Here is a 15,152-nt window from a genome sequence, read left to right on the forward strand (position 1 = left end):
ACAATTTGAGCTTCTACTTTCAAAAATCCACGTTTCCAGAAATAAGTCTCCACTGTTGCCGCTTGGTATAGACGCCCCTCAGCCCCCAGCTGTGCCCTGGACACCATACGTGAATTAATTGCCCCCCATCTATCTTCAGAGTTCGTACTATTAGGTGACCTAAACTGGGATATGCTTAACACGCCGGCCGTCCTACAATCTAAGCTAGATGCCCTCAATCTCACACAAATTATCATGGAACCTACCAGGTACAACCCTAAATCCGTAACCATGGGCACCCTCATAGATATCATCCTGACCAATTTGCCCTCTAACTACTCCTCTGTTGTCTTCAACCAGGATCTCAGAAAACACTGCCTCATTGCCTGCGTCCGTAATGGGTCCGCGGTCAAACGACCACCCCTCATCACTGTCAAACACTCCCTAAAACACTTCAGCGAGCAGGCCTTTCTAATCAACCTGGCCCGGGTATCCTGGAAGGATATTGACCTCAGCCCGTCACTACAGGATGCCTGGATGCTCTTTAAAGGTGCTTTCCTCACCATCTTAAATAAGCATGCCCCGTTCAAAAAATTTAGAACTAAGAACAGATATAGCCCTTGGTTCACCCCAGACTTGACTGCCCTTGACCAGCACAAAAACATATTGTGGCGTACTGCATTAGCATGAAATAGCCCCCGCAATATGCAACTTTTCAGGGAAGTCAGGAACCAATATACACAGTCAGTTAGGAAAGCAAAGGCTAACATTTTCAAACTGAAATTTGCATCCTGTAGCACTAATTCCAAAACGTTTTGGGACACTGTGAAGTCCATGGAGGAAAAGAGCACCTCCTCCCTGCTGCCCACTGCACTGAGGCTAGGAATCACTGTCACAGACTTAGGAAACACTGTCACAGACTTACACAAATGACTGATGATTGCCTGAGAGCGAGATATGTCATCATAGCACGCAACAGAACATTTTTCTGTCTACACTCTGTTGTTTATATTTTTAAAAATTCATTAAATCGATTTTAATCCAAATGAAAGTTTTGTTGCTAAGGATTCCACGACGCGGTTAACCTTTATGGCTGGGACTGCAAGTTTGTGTTCCTTTTTTTTGCATGGATTCCGTGAGTGCTAGCTGGCTGTACTACAGACACCTGTCATCATCATGGGAAAGACTCATTGTTATCTTTTCGTAAAATAACTGGTTGCAGTAAAGAGCCAATCTGGATACCAAGCAGATCCTGAGGGAAATCGACGAGTACCAACAGCTTTACGCTATGGAGGAACAACATACTCCATCATGATACTAAGGAGATCCTGAGGGAAATCGACGAGTACCAACAGCTTTACGCTATGGAGGAACAACATACTCCATCATGGAAAGATCCGACCACCTCACAAAATAACTTTAACCTGACAAAAAAAGAAAAACAGATTCATCTACAGACACGGACGATTTACTTACCATTGAGGTAGAGGCTAGTGCTCTGGCTGGAATCCATGTAACACTAGAAAAGTTGTGTGAGGAGGTAGCAGGGCTGAGGGGGAGTTTGGAGTTCAGCCAGACTGAAATTCTCATGCTCCAAAGAGAAAACAAGACACTCACACCAAGGTAAAAATCCACAATTCCAACATGGATTGTCTACTCAGGGAAAACAGGGTGATGAAGGAGTCTCTACTAGACATACAAGGTCGTTGCATGGGTGAAAATATTTTTTTTTCCGGGATTCCTGAGGACGCATTCAATAATCCAGAGGGAGAGATCAGAAAATTCATGCAATCCGCCTTGAAACTTCCTACAGAGACTGTAAACAAGGTGGCTTTCCACCCAGTACACAGACTTGGAGCTCGGAGTGGCAAGACCAAGGGTCCCCAAACGATCATAGAAAAATTTGAACACTACCAACAAAAGGAGCTGATCAAAAGCAGGGGAAAGGAGCTTAAAGGGACCAAATTTGGTCTCAATGACCAATTTCCAACGGAGATAAACAAACGTTGTAAGAGACTGTATCTGGTACAAAGACAACAAAGAGGGAATGGTAGGCGTGCCTTTATCATGTGGACAAACTCTTTATAGATGGACAGCTATTCCGAGACAGCTCCATAACACCATGGCTGTACAAAATTCTACAGGGACTTCAGGTTACGAAAAAAAAGAAGATATGGGAACTGTAAAAATATCTGAACATTATGACTTGGATATGAACACACACATACTCATTTACATGATTGCTTACATATACAAATTTATACATACACACACACACACACACACACCTGATCTCGCTCTCTTCTCTCACTCTTTCATTCTCTCTTTTCTCTTCTCTCCCTCTCTCTCTATTGTCGAGAACAGTTTTATAATTTAATGTGTTTATTGTTTGTCTATCCTTTTTATGTATTTGTCTACAAGTTTTCAGATGTTTACGACAAGCAAGGGGAAGAAATCAGAATAGGGGCATTGGGGAATAATAACATAACAATATTGTACAGAATACATTTGTACTGTAGTGAAGCCGTTTCTCGAGTAATGCAAGGTCTCATTCATGATCATGTGAAACGTCATTTGCTATGGAATTGCTGGGTTGTGTTTTTCAATTATGTTAAAGGTATATATGTTGCAACTATGATGGTGATACGATATGGATTACAATTATCATCATGAATATTAAGGCTATACCCACTACATGTTACATACATAGACACTCAACCATTAAAATTGGCAGAGTTATTATTTCTTTGGACATCACACATTATAGTCTTACTCTTATACAGACATCGTACACACTCACTAAATCACATCCAATATCATACACATCAAACTACTCAGATTTACTACACACATAATGTCTTGTCTCAATATTCTAACATCTGTGACATTAGCTCACAGGCAAACAGGCAAGGGAAAATATATATATATATATTCCTAGAACCTATTTCTTGAATTCTAAATCTCAGACGTTTGAAAGCTCTAGTTCTGACCTTCATAATACCTATAAGGACAGTAACTTTACAAGCACTAATTAGGGTCAATTTAGACTGAGAATAGTATCTAGTTATGGTGAGGGGTGAAATAAGTATAGCCAGTTCTAATTGTAATGGTTTAGCAGATTATAAAAAAGATCAGTCTTTACATGGCTAAAATATACGGTTTACAGGAAACTCACTCTATGTCCTTAGAAGAAGTTGCATGGAAAAAGGAATGGGGTGGTGAAATAGTTTTCTGTCATTGACAAAGGAACTCAAAGGGTGTGATGATATTAATTAACAAATATTTTGATCTGAATGTGCAAATAGTCAGGAATGATCAGCGAGGAAGGTGGATACTTTTGAATATGAAAGTGGATGAAAAAAAGATTTGTCTCATTAATCTATATGGTCCAAATCAGGATGATCCACACTTCAGGCAACAAATGATCTAATCATTATGGTAAAAGACTACAACACAGTGTTAAGGACCTCAATGGACCGTGAAGGTAATCACTCTACAGACTATCATCTCCGTGCCCTTAAGGAAATCACAAATACTATGGACACATTAGAAATAGTGGATATGTGGAGACTAAAAAAAAACCGACCTAGTGAGATATGCATGGAGGAGACTTAATAGTGGGCTAGTCGTCTTGACTACTTTCTTGTCTCTTTCTCTCTTGCATCAAAGGTTAAAAAAGTTTTGATAGGAGACAGAATGCGATCGGATCATCATCTAATTGGAATTGACATAATTATTATAGATTTTCCACGTAGACAGGGATATTGGAAATTTAATCAAAGTTTTACTGGAGGACAACTATTTTTAACTAAGACAAAAAAAAAATTATAACTGAATTTTTCCAGTATAATATAGGTTCAGTAAATCCCCTTATTGTTTGGGATACCTTAAAATGTACTTTCAGGGGTCATTCAATTCAATATTCATCAATCATTTTTAAAAAGCAGTTACTGGCAATAGAGACAAGACTAACAAGGGAAATCCAGGAACTAATAGTACAGGTAGATAGCAATAAAAACGATACTACAGAGATACAAAATAAGTTAGAGGAAAAACAAACTTGAGGAACTTATTCAAGAACGATCTAATGTAATCTATTACAAAAATAAAGCGAACTGGATGGAATATGGAGAAAAATGCACAAAATTCTTCCTGAATCTCCAATACAGGAACACTAACAAAAAGTACTTGCAGAAACTCGTTACTGAAGATGGAGTCATCTATGATTCTCCGAATGATATTTCGGAAGCTAATTATTTTAGGCAGATGTTCTCTTTTCCATCTCATCCTCTCCCACTGAACGAAGATTATGGTAAGGAATTCTTTCCAAATAATATAAAAAATGGAAAATTAACAAATGTACAGAAAGATCAGTGCGAAGGCCAAATTACAGAGGAATAACATTTTTAGGCTATTAAATCCTTTCAGTCTGGAAAAACCCCAGGGCTTGATGGCATACCGGTAGAGGTATATCAAGCCTTTTTTGATATTCTAAAAGCTCCATTGTTAGATTGTTTTAACTACTCCTATAGAAATGGTTGTCTGCCAGGTAGTCAGCAGGAAGGTCTGATTTCTCTATTGTTAAAAAAGACCTAGATGGCAAATATAAAGACCCAGTCTATCTAACAAACTGGAGGCCCCTGACACATCAGTGTTGTCAGTAAAAATACTAGCAAAATGCGTAGCACTCAGAATTAAAAGGGTTTTACCAGGTATTGTTCATCCTGATCAGACAGGTTTGTTTTACATGGACGATACATTGGCGATAATATACGACAACCACTAGAAAAAGTAGAACATCATGAAACATATAAGAAGCCAGGAATGGTATTTATAGCGGATTTTGAAAAGGCATTTGATAAATTAAGACTGGATTTTATTTATAAATACCTGGATTTTTTCAGTTTCAATTTCTGTAATGTATAGCAACCCCAGGTGGAAAATACTCAAAACTCAGAGAGTTTTGAATTGTCAAGAGGAGTTAGTTTGTCCGCTGTCACCATATCTATTAGTAATGGCCATCAAAATGCTAGCTATTAAAATCAGATCCAATAACAACAGAGGATTAGAACAAAGGTGTCCATGTATGCCGATGACTCAAGTTTTATATTAAGTCCACAAGCCAGATCCCTGCAATGTCTCATTGAAGATCTAGATAACTTTTCTGTACTCTCTGGACCAAAACCGACTTATGAGTGTACAATATTATGTATTGGATCCTAGAAAATACAATTTTTATATTACCCTGCAGTTTACCTATAAAATGGGCTGATGGTGAAGTAGACATACTCTGTATTCATTTCACAAAAGATATAAATAAGCTCTCCACAACGAATTTCAATAGAAAATGTGTATAAATAGACAAGATCCTGCAACCATGGAGAGGTAAATACCTGTCTATTTATGGAAACATTGCCCTGATTAACTCCTTAGTCATATCTCAGTTTACTCACTTACTTATGGCGCTGCCTACTCCTGATGATTCGTTTTTCAAATCATGTGAGCAAAAAATATTTTGCTTTATCTGGGACGCTAAACCAGACAAAATAAAACATGCCTATTGATATAATGAATAGGGTGGGTTGAGATAATTAAATATAAAAGCACTAAACCTCTCTCTGAAAGCTTCACTCATTCAATAGTTTTATTTGAACCCTAAATGGTTCTCAAGTAGATTACTAAGAAAAGCTCATCCATTGTTTAAAAATTGCCTTTTTGCCTTTGTGCAGATTGCAACATCTCATTTTCGATTAATTTAAAATTATACTTTTTTTCAAAGTATCTCTCTTTTTCAAACAAGCATTGCAGAGCTGGCTACAATTTAAGTGTAATCCCCCTGAAAAGATAGAACAAATATTACAACAAATATTATGGCTGATCTCAAATGTGCTGGTTGATAAAATACCTGTATTTCTGGGAAAGATCTTTCAAAAGGGTATTTTGTTCTTAAATTATAGTGTAAATTGGAATGGTAGAGTTATGTCCTTCATGGAGTTATCAGAATTGAACGGGAAGGTCTGCTCAATCCAAGCATACAACCAATTGATTACAGCATTACCCCAAAAATGGAGGCGGGTGGCAGCGGGAGGAGGTAGGGAACTGGTCTGTCTGCCCAATATAAAGGATCAAAACTGGTGGAGGAATAAAAATAGCATAAATAGGAAAGTATACCAGTTTCATTCGAGGACCAGTATGTTGACAACTGTGCCATACAGATTGCAAAATAGTTGGGAAGAGATTTTTGATGTACCCGATTCCATGGTACAGGGTGTATGAGTTGATATATAAAACAATGCAAGATTCAAGATTGTGCTTTTTGGCTAAATGTATTATGTAGATTTCTTGCCACCAACAAAATGTTGAATATTTGGGGCATAAAGTCTTCGAAGCTCTGCAGATTATGTTGTGAGGATACAGAATCAACAGACCATTTATGTTGGTATTGCCCTCAGGTAGCCTGTTTCTGGTCTCAGGTTCAGGAATCACTGAAAATGCATAGCATTGATCTAAAATTGACCCAGAAGTACTGTTATGAGATCTGGAGAGACCGGGTCAGTCAATTACAAATATACCAATACTCTTAGTAAAAGTATTTATCTTCAACTCGCAGTCTGTGGATACTGTTAGATTAGATAGATTGAAATTGTACGTTAAACATCACAGCATAGTTGAAAGGTATGTGTTGCGTAGAATCCCGAAGTGGGTGGCCAGCAGAGATAGATGGGATATGCTGAGGGAAGCAGAGGGTTGGTATGTGGAATTGGAGACAAGTGGGAGTGGAGTTGCTGTCTGAGAGAGAGAATGATGGTCAAAAGATAAAAGTAAAAATGTGAATATATATATATTTTTTAACATAATAATAAGTACATTTGAATGACACTAAGTGGCAGTGTTAGTGGCAGTGTTTTTACAACTAATGCCGGTTTGCCTGAGGCTGATGCCGTGCAGGTGTTTGTACACATGCATATACACACACTCTAATTCAAATAAACACATACAAGAACACACACATACATATAATAGTGCCAGACATGCACACAAAACATATACAGTTGGCATTGCTGTTATGATTTTAGTTGTCCTTGATGTCATTTGTTTTTAATTTATTATTTTGTTTTTACAATTTGGATTTTTTTTGTCTGCCTGTTGTGACTGCGTTTGTGCCTGTGGATTACTGAAGAAAACGCGAACAAAACAGAGGTTTCCGGATATAAAGAGAGACTTTATCGAACTAAAGGATAATTTATTGAATAAATGAATGTCTTCTGAGTGCAACCATATGAAGATCATCAAATGTAAGTGATTAATTTTATCTCTATTTCTGACTTGTGTAACTCTTCTACTTGGCTGGTTACTGTTTGTAATGATTTGTCTGCTGGGCTATGTTCTCAAATAATTGTATGCTTTCACCGTAAAGCATTTTTGAAATCTGACACTGTGGGTGGATTCACAAGAAGTTCATCTTTAAACCGATGTAAAATAGTTGTATCTTTTCTGAATTTTTATGAGTATTTCTCTATTTGAATTTGGCGCTCTGCAATCTCACTGGATGTTGGCAACAACATATACTTGGTTTTATTAGCATTTAGCACTAGTTTAAGATCAGTAAGCAATTGTTTAATTGAGTCAAAACCATGCTGAAAGTCATAAATGTCCTGCTGTACTGAGTGGGCACAGGAATAAATAATTGTATCATCCACACAGAGATGAATGTTACAGGTTTTAACAGATCAATATTATTTATATAAATAGTGAAGAGAACAGTGCCCAAAATCTACCCCTGTGACACACATTTTGTAATATCGAGGAAACTTGATTTGATAGTCACATTGTGTTCTGCCCGTTCTGTCAGGACCCGGTTACGAACCTGGGTCTCCGGAGTGAGAAACAGTCACTTAACCAACTGAGCCACGAATAGTCAGCAGAACCCAGAAGATGAGGCAGACACAGCAGTACTTAAGACGGTGTATTTAATAAAGTAAAAAGGAGAAGTCCTTAAATACAAAAATGGCAAATCCAAAAGGTGGTAGGAATAGCACAAAAAGCCTCAAGAGACACTCAAAAACAAAAACAGAATTCCACAAGAGCATCCACCGGAATCGACAGGAAAACACAGAACACTAGGGCTGGGTGCTAACATACAAACACAGAGCACAGAACTGAGGGAAACTAAGGGTTTAAATACAATCAGGGGAAACGAGGTACAGGTGCAAATAATAATGGGGAACAAGGGAAAAAACATAAGGTCAAAAAGCACAATGGGGGCATCTAGTGACCAAAACCCGGAACAACCCTGGCCAAATCCTGACAGAATCCCCCCCCTAGGAACGGCTCCTGACGTTCCTACCAGCTCTCTCAGGGTGGAGGGCCCTGAACTGACGAATGAGGTCAGGATCCAGGATGTCTTTGGCAGGAACCCAGGAGCGCTCCTTGGGACCGTAGCCTTCCCAGTCCACCAGATACTGCAGGACCGCTGCACCTGGCGGGAATCCAGTATCCGATGGACGGTATAAGCCGGCTGGCCTCCAATGACACGAGGCGGAGGGGGAGGTCTGTCTGCCGGGACAAGGGGAGAAAAAACAACAGGTTTTAACAATGAAATGTGAAATGTGGGATTAATCTTAAGGGATCTGGGTAAGTGTAGGCGATAAGAAACTGGGTTAACTCTCCTGGCAACCTTGAAGGGACCGATGTATTTTTGGGACAGCTTGCGAGACTCCACCCGTAGAGGTAAGTTTCTTGTGGAGAGCCAGACTCTCTGGCCGGGGCGCAGGGTAGGCCCGGGACGGCGACGTCTGTTGGCTTGTTGTTGGTACCTCTGTGAGGAACGCATAAGATTAAGACGGGTCTTCCTCCACATAAGCCGACAGCGTCTGACGAACTTCAAGGCTGAAGGCACTCTGACTTCTGCCTCCTGGTCCGGGAACAATGGAGGAGCATAGCCAAACTGACACTCGTGCGGGGACATACCAGTGGAGGAGGAGCGCAAGGTGTTGTGCGCGTATTCGGCCCAAACAATAAAGGATGACCATGTGGACGGGTTGTCACGAGTCATACATCGGAGGGTGGTTTCCAGCTCTTGATTCATCCTCTCTGTTTGGCCGTTGGACTCCGGATGGTACCCTGAAGATAGACTGGCAGAAGCCCCCATGAGTTGGCAGAAGGCCTTCCAAAACCTTGAGGCGAACTGGGGACCTCTGTCAGAAACCATATCTTGAGGAATGCCGAAGACTCGGAACACATGATTAATTACCAACTCAGCCGTTTCCTTGGCAGAAGGTAACTTAGTCAGAGGGACGAACCTGGCCGCCTTTGAAAACCTGTCGATTATGACTAGGATAGTAGTATTGCCATGGGATGGAGGAAGTCCAGTAATAAAGTCCAATGAGATATGGGACCAGGGTCTGTGGGGAACAGGTAAAGGGTGAAGGAGTCCTTGAGGGCGGAGGTGAGAAGATTTGCCCTGGCAGCACACGGGACAGGCATTGACGAAAGTGGCAACGTCTTCTCTTATGGTAGGCCACCAGAACTTACTCTGGATGAACTCCAAGGTGCGACCTACGCCCGGATGACAGGTGAGGCGAGAGGAGTGCCCTGAGTCCTCACTGCCTTGGGGACAAACAACCGATTGGCAGGACCTCCTTTCGGGTCCGGTTCGCTAGCTTGAGCACGTCTCACGGTATCCTCAACTTGCCACGAGATCGGAGCCACAATCTTAGCAGCAGGAAGGACAGGCATGTCCGTGTCATCTCGAATGGCAGGAGCGTAGACTCGGGACAGGGCATCCGGTTTGAGATTCTTCGACCCGGGCCGATAGGTGAGGATAAACTGGAATCGATTGAAGAAAAGAGACCATCTAGCTTGTCTAGAGTTCAACCGCTTCGCCTGCTGGATATACTCCAGATTTTTGTGGTCCGTAAGCACTTGAAACGGGTGAGAAGCCCCCTCGAGCCAGTGTCTCCATTCCTTCAATGCCATCTTAACCGCTAGGAGTTCACGATCCCCCACATCGTAGTTCCTCTCAGTCGGGGTAAGCCGGTGTGAGAAGAAAGCGCACGGATGAAGCTTCTTGTCTTCACCCCTCTGAGACAGGACAGCTCCAACACCAACCTCTGATGCGTCTACCTCCACCACAAATGGTTCATCCGTAGTCGGTAGTATCAGGATGGGAGCAGAGAGAACGCGCTGCTTGAGTCCTTGGAAGGCCGTCTCAGCTTCTCTTCCCCACAAAAACCTTGCATTGCCACCCTTGGTTAAAGCTGAGACAGGGGCTGCCACCAAGCTGAAGTTCTTGATGAACTTGCGGTAGAAGTTTGTGAAGCCCAGGAAACGCTGAACTTCCTTAACGGATTTGGGGGTGGGCCAATCCGCTACCGCCCCTACCTTCCTGGGGTCCATTTGGACTCGACCGGGTTCCACTACAAATCCCAGGAATTGTACTCGGGATGAATGGAATTCACATTTTTCAGGCTTAACGTACAGATGGCTGTCCAGGAGGCGTTTGAGTACTTGTCTGACATGCTTAGTGTGTTCTTGAAGGGAGCTCGAAAAGATGAGGATGTCATCCAAGTAAACGAACACAAATATGTTAAGCATATCCCTAAGCACATCGTTTATGAGCGCTTGGAACATCGCTGGGGCGTTGGTCAGGCCGAAGGGCATCACCAAGTATTCATAGTGACCAGTAGGCGTGTTGAAAGCGGTCTTCCACTCGTCACCAGGTCTGATCCGCACAAGATGGTATGCGTTCCGCAGGTCAAGCTTAGTGAAAACAACTGCTTCCTGGAGCAGCTCGAAGGCTGTGGCCATAAGGGGTAGCGGGTAACGGTTACGGACGGTTATGGCATTGAGTCCCCGGTAGTCGATGCAAGGACGTAATCCACCGTCTTTCTTGGCCACAAAGAAAAACCCTGCTCCCGCCGGGGAGGTGGATGGACGCATGAGGCCTGCATCCAGAGCGTCCTTGATGTAGGTATCCATAGCAGCTCGTTCGGGTGGAGATAAGGAAAAGATCCGACCCCTGGGGGGGCAAGTGCCCGGAAACAGGTCGATGGGGCAATCGTAAGGTCTATGGGGTGGTAGCATGGTGGCCCTCTGTTTGCTAAACACCAGTTTGAGGTCATGGTAACACTCGGGAACTCGGGTCAGGTCGATGGATTCTAAAGACTCGGGAGTAGAACTCGGGAATTCTGGAAAATACAAGTAGCTTGGCACGTAGGACCCCACTGCTTGATAGTGCCCACAGACCAGTCGATGTGAGGGTTATGGCTGTGAAGCCAGGGGTATCCAAGGACGAGAGGGAACTCGGAACAGGAGATCAAATGAAAGTTCATCAATTCCTGGTGTTGTGAAACTGAAAGTCGCAAGGAGGTAGTGACATGAGTGACAAGTCCAGATCCCAAAGGGCTTCCATCCAATGTAGTGACCCTCATGGGTTCACTTAGAGGTTCAGAGGGAACGCCATTCTCCTTCGCCCAGACACCATCCATGAAGTTACCTGCGGCTCCAGAGTCTACCAAGGCTTGAAGGTGAAGCTTGTGGTTGTCCCAGGAGAGGGTGACTGGAATGAGCAGACGGGAGTTGGACGGATGGGAGGAGGTTATGTTTCCCGTTACAGTTCCCCCCGGTCTGTACGGGACAGAGCGTTTCCCTGGAGCCCGGGACACGTGGAACGGAAATGGCCCGGTTTGCCGCAAAATAGACAGCGTCGCTCCCTCATCCGGCGGTCTCTCTCAGCCTGGGAGATGCGTCCAATCTGCATGGGTTCCGATGGAGCCAGCGAGGATAAAGGTGGGGACTCGGAGCTGGGACTGATAGGGGCTAGAGGTCTACGGTTGAGTTCTCTCTCTCTCTCAGACGCTGGTCAATGCGTGAGGCCAACTTGATCAGGGACTCGAGATTGTCCGGTGGATCCCGAGTGGCCAGTTCATCTTGTATAGTGTCGGAAAGGCCTTTCAGAAAGCACACCGTGAGCGCCTCGTTGTTCCAGCCACTTGCTGCTGCCACCGTGCGGAACTGGATGGCATAGTCCGTCACGCTGCGCCAACCTTGGTGGAGAGTCAGGAGCTGTTTGGCTGAGTCAGAACCACTGCTTGGGCCTTGAAACACTCGTTTGAATTCCTCAGCAAAGGCAGAGTAGCTGGCACAGCAAGAACTATGGGCATCCCACACAGCAGTAGCCCAGGCCAGGGCTTTTTCCGACAGCAGGGTGATGATATAAGCAATCTTAGACCGGTCGGTGGGAAACGACGAGGGTTGTAGCTCAAAGGAGAGAGAACATTGGGTGAGAAACCCTTTACAAGCACTTGGATCACCTGAGAACAGTTGGGGAGGTGGAAGACGAGGTTCAGCCAGGGGGTTAACTGCCATGGGTACGTGAATCTGAGGTACTGGGACGGGAACTGTTGCCGGGGTAAGACGATCAGATATTTGCTTAATGGAAGTCAGCATCTCCGACAGAAGATGAGAATGTCTAGCCATTAAGGCCTCTTGCTGAACCAGGGCGGCTTCGTGGCGTTGGACAGTCTCCTGGTGGTGGGACAGCATGGCAAAAAGGTCCTGGGAACTGGCTGCCTCTAGGTTCATTTTTGGCTCTGTGTTTCTGTCAGGACCCGGTTACGAACCTGGGTCTCCGGAGTGAGAAACAGTCACTTAACCAACTGAGCCACGAATAGTCAGCAGACCCCAGAAGATGAGGCAGACACAGCAGTACTTAAGACGGTGTATTTAATAAAGTAAAAAGGAGAAGTCCTTAAATACAAAAATGGCAAATCCAAAAGGTGGTAGGAATAGCACAAAAAGCCTCAAGAGATACTCAAAAACAAAAACAGAATTCCACAAGAGCATCCACCGGAATCGACAGGAAAACACAGAACACTAGGGCTGGGTGCTAACATACAAACACAGAGCACAGAACTGAGGGAAACTAAGGGTTTAAATACAATCAGGGGAAACGAGGTACAGGTGCAATTAATAATGGGGAACAAGGGAAAAAACACAAGGTCAAAAAGCACAATGGGGGCATCTAGTGACCAAAACCCGGAACAACCCTGGCCAAATCCTGACACGTTCAGTAGTTATTGAACCAATTGCAAGATGCCTGATCTAGGCCTATTTCAGACAACCTTTGAAGAAGTAAGAAATGGTCAACCATATCAAATGCCTTCAACAGGTCAGTAAATAAGGCAGCACAATGATTTGTATTCTCTAAACAATATAACACATCATCTAAGACAAGTGTAGCTGCTGAAACAGTGCTGTGTCCAGGTCTTAAACCAGACTGGTGCTCATTAAGAATAGAATGAGAAGTAAAAGAAGTTCTAAACTGAGAGTTCGCAAGGGACTCTAAAACTTTGGCGAGATAAGATTGCTTGGATATGTTAGGGAATAATCAGAATTTGTTGTTTTATATTCATCATATGTTTGTAAGTTACTTCTTATCAGAATGTTATTTTTGTATAATACTGTGGTGAGGTTGCAGTTATCTGTTCTATGTCAAGACTAAGTTGCATGGGCCGCAGAGAGGGGAGAGGTCAAAGTGTCATCATGTGTAAACATATCTTTTTTTCCACAATGTCTGTGTGCCAGTCAGTGTGTCTCTGTGATCTTGTCCAGGATTGGTTGTATTTAGAATTGGTTGTATCTAAATGACAATTTGATGTTGATATGGAGGATTGGTTTATCGTTCTGAGTTTGAGAAAGGAGACAAAACTGAACGATAATTTATAGCCAACTCTGTCTGGCTAGGGGATACTCCTCTCTGAAGTAAAGTCTTTCTTTGTGTAAGTTTCTGGGACCTGTGGATTGTCATGTCGTCTAGGAGGGGGGGGGGTGGATCTTCGCTATAAAGGATCCCATTTGCCATTGTGTGGGGACTCTCAACTTTTCAGTAGAGATACTGAACTGTTGAGAGTCACAGAAAATGCTATAGAGCTCATATAATTAAAGATGGACTTTGATGACTAACTCTGACTTGTGTGTGTGGTTTGCTCCCATGATTTGGTAAATAGAGGAAATTTCCACGACAGATATTAGACGGTAGTTGTCAAAGTCAGAAGGATCTTTGCATTTGTTTAGGGGGAGGAATGCTGCCGTTTTTTTTTTTTTTACAGATCTTAGGGATAACCCCAGAAACAATTGTCAAGTTAAAAAAAACATTTTTTACTTGACAATCAATGATTCTGCAACTAGTGGGGCAGAAAGCTGCAACAAAAACTGATCAATTGAGTTAGACCCAGTGGATTGTTTTACATCGATCTTCAATAAGGCACTTAGTACATCATAGACATCAAATGCTTGGAATGAAAATGAGGAATGTGTATCTGGGAATGTATTGTTCCCTGCAACCTGGTTTGAGGTGAAAAAGGACTTCCTCTGCTGCAATCAAAGTTTTAAGAAGCTATTTTATCAAATAGGCAGCCCGCTGAGGCAAAGTGGTTATTAAAAGCACCACAAATGTCCATCTTATCTGTTATGACACCAGAGGTTGTCATAACCTGCTGGGATAATGAACGGACAGAGAGTTGACTACATTCCACAAGGCAGCTGGATTCCCACCATTCTCAGATACACAGTTCAAGAAGTATGACGAATTTGACGAATTGTATCCAGCAGTCTTATTTAGCCAGTAAAAAAAGTAAAAAAATGATTTTCGAGATCAAACTTCTGGCTTTGACATGAATCAATGACGCAGCTGCAGGATTTCAGTCTGTAATACAAGCATACTATGCTCCGTTGATAACCCCTTATTTGAAAATACCAAAGGGATAGGTTGAATTGGTTCAGATACAAAATAGTCTAAAGCTGTACCATTGGGCCTACGCTTTGAACGAAGATATAGATTTAAACAAGAGTCAATGAGGGTTACTTGTTGCGGGCTTGCAGTATGATGATAACGCGGATCATTTATGGTTGGGCTTACCTGTCAGAGACAGGGTGTGTTGTCTATCCCCACCACACAATAATAATACATCATAGCACAGTAACACAGTAATAACGATATTACCTTCCCTCTCTCTCTTTCCTTCTCCCCCCCTCCCATTTTCTTCTCTCTCGCCCTCTCCCTCCATCCCTGCTAGAAGTTGACACGGGAGTGAAAATCAATTCATGTCTTGTCTTGTCCTGTCAGTTTTTCCCCGTATTGTCCTGATCCTGCAACAGTTCTATAACATTCC

Source organism: Oncorhynchus masou, chromosome 29 (assembly GCF_036934945.1).
Source record: "Oncorhynchus masou masou isolate Uvic2021 chromosome 29, UVic_Omas_1.1, whole genome shotgun sequence".
In the NCBI taxonomy this organism is placed as follows: Eukaryota; Metazoa; Chordata; class Actinopteri; order Salmoniformes; family Salmonidae; genus Oncorhynchus; species Oncorhynchus masou.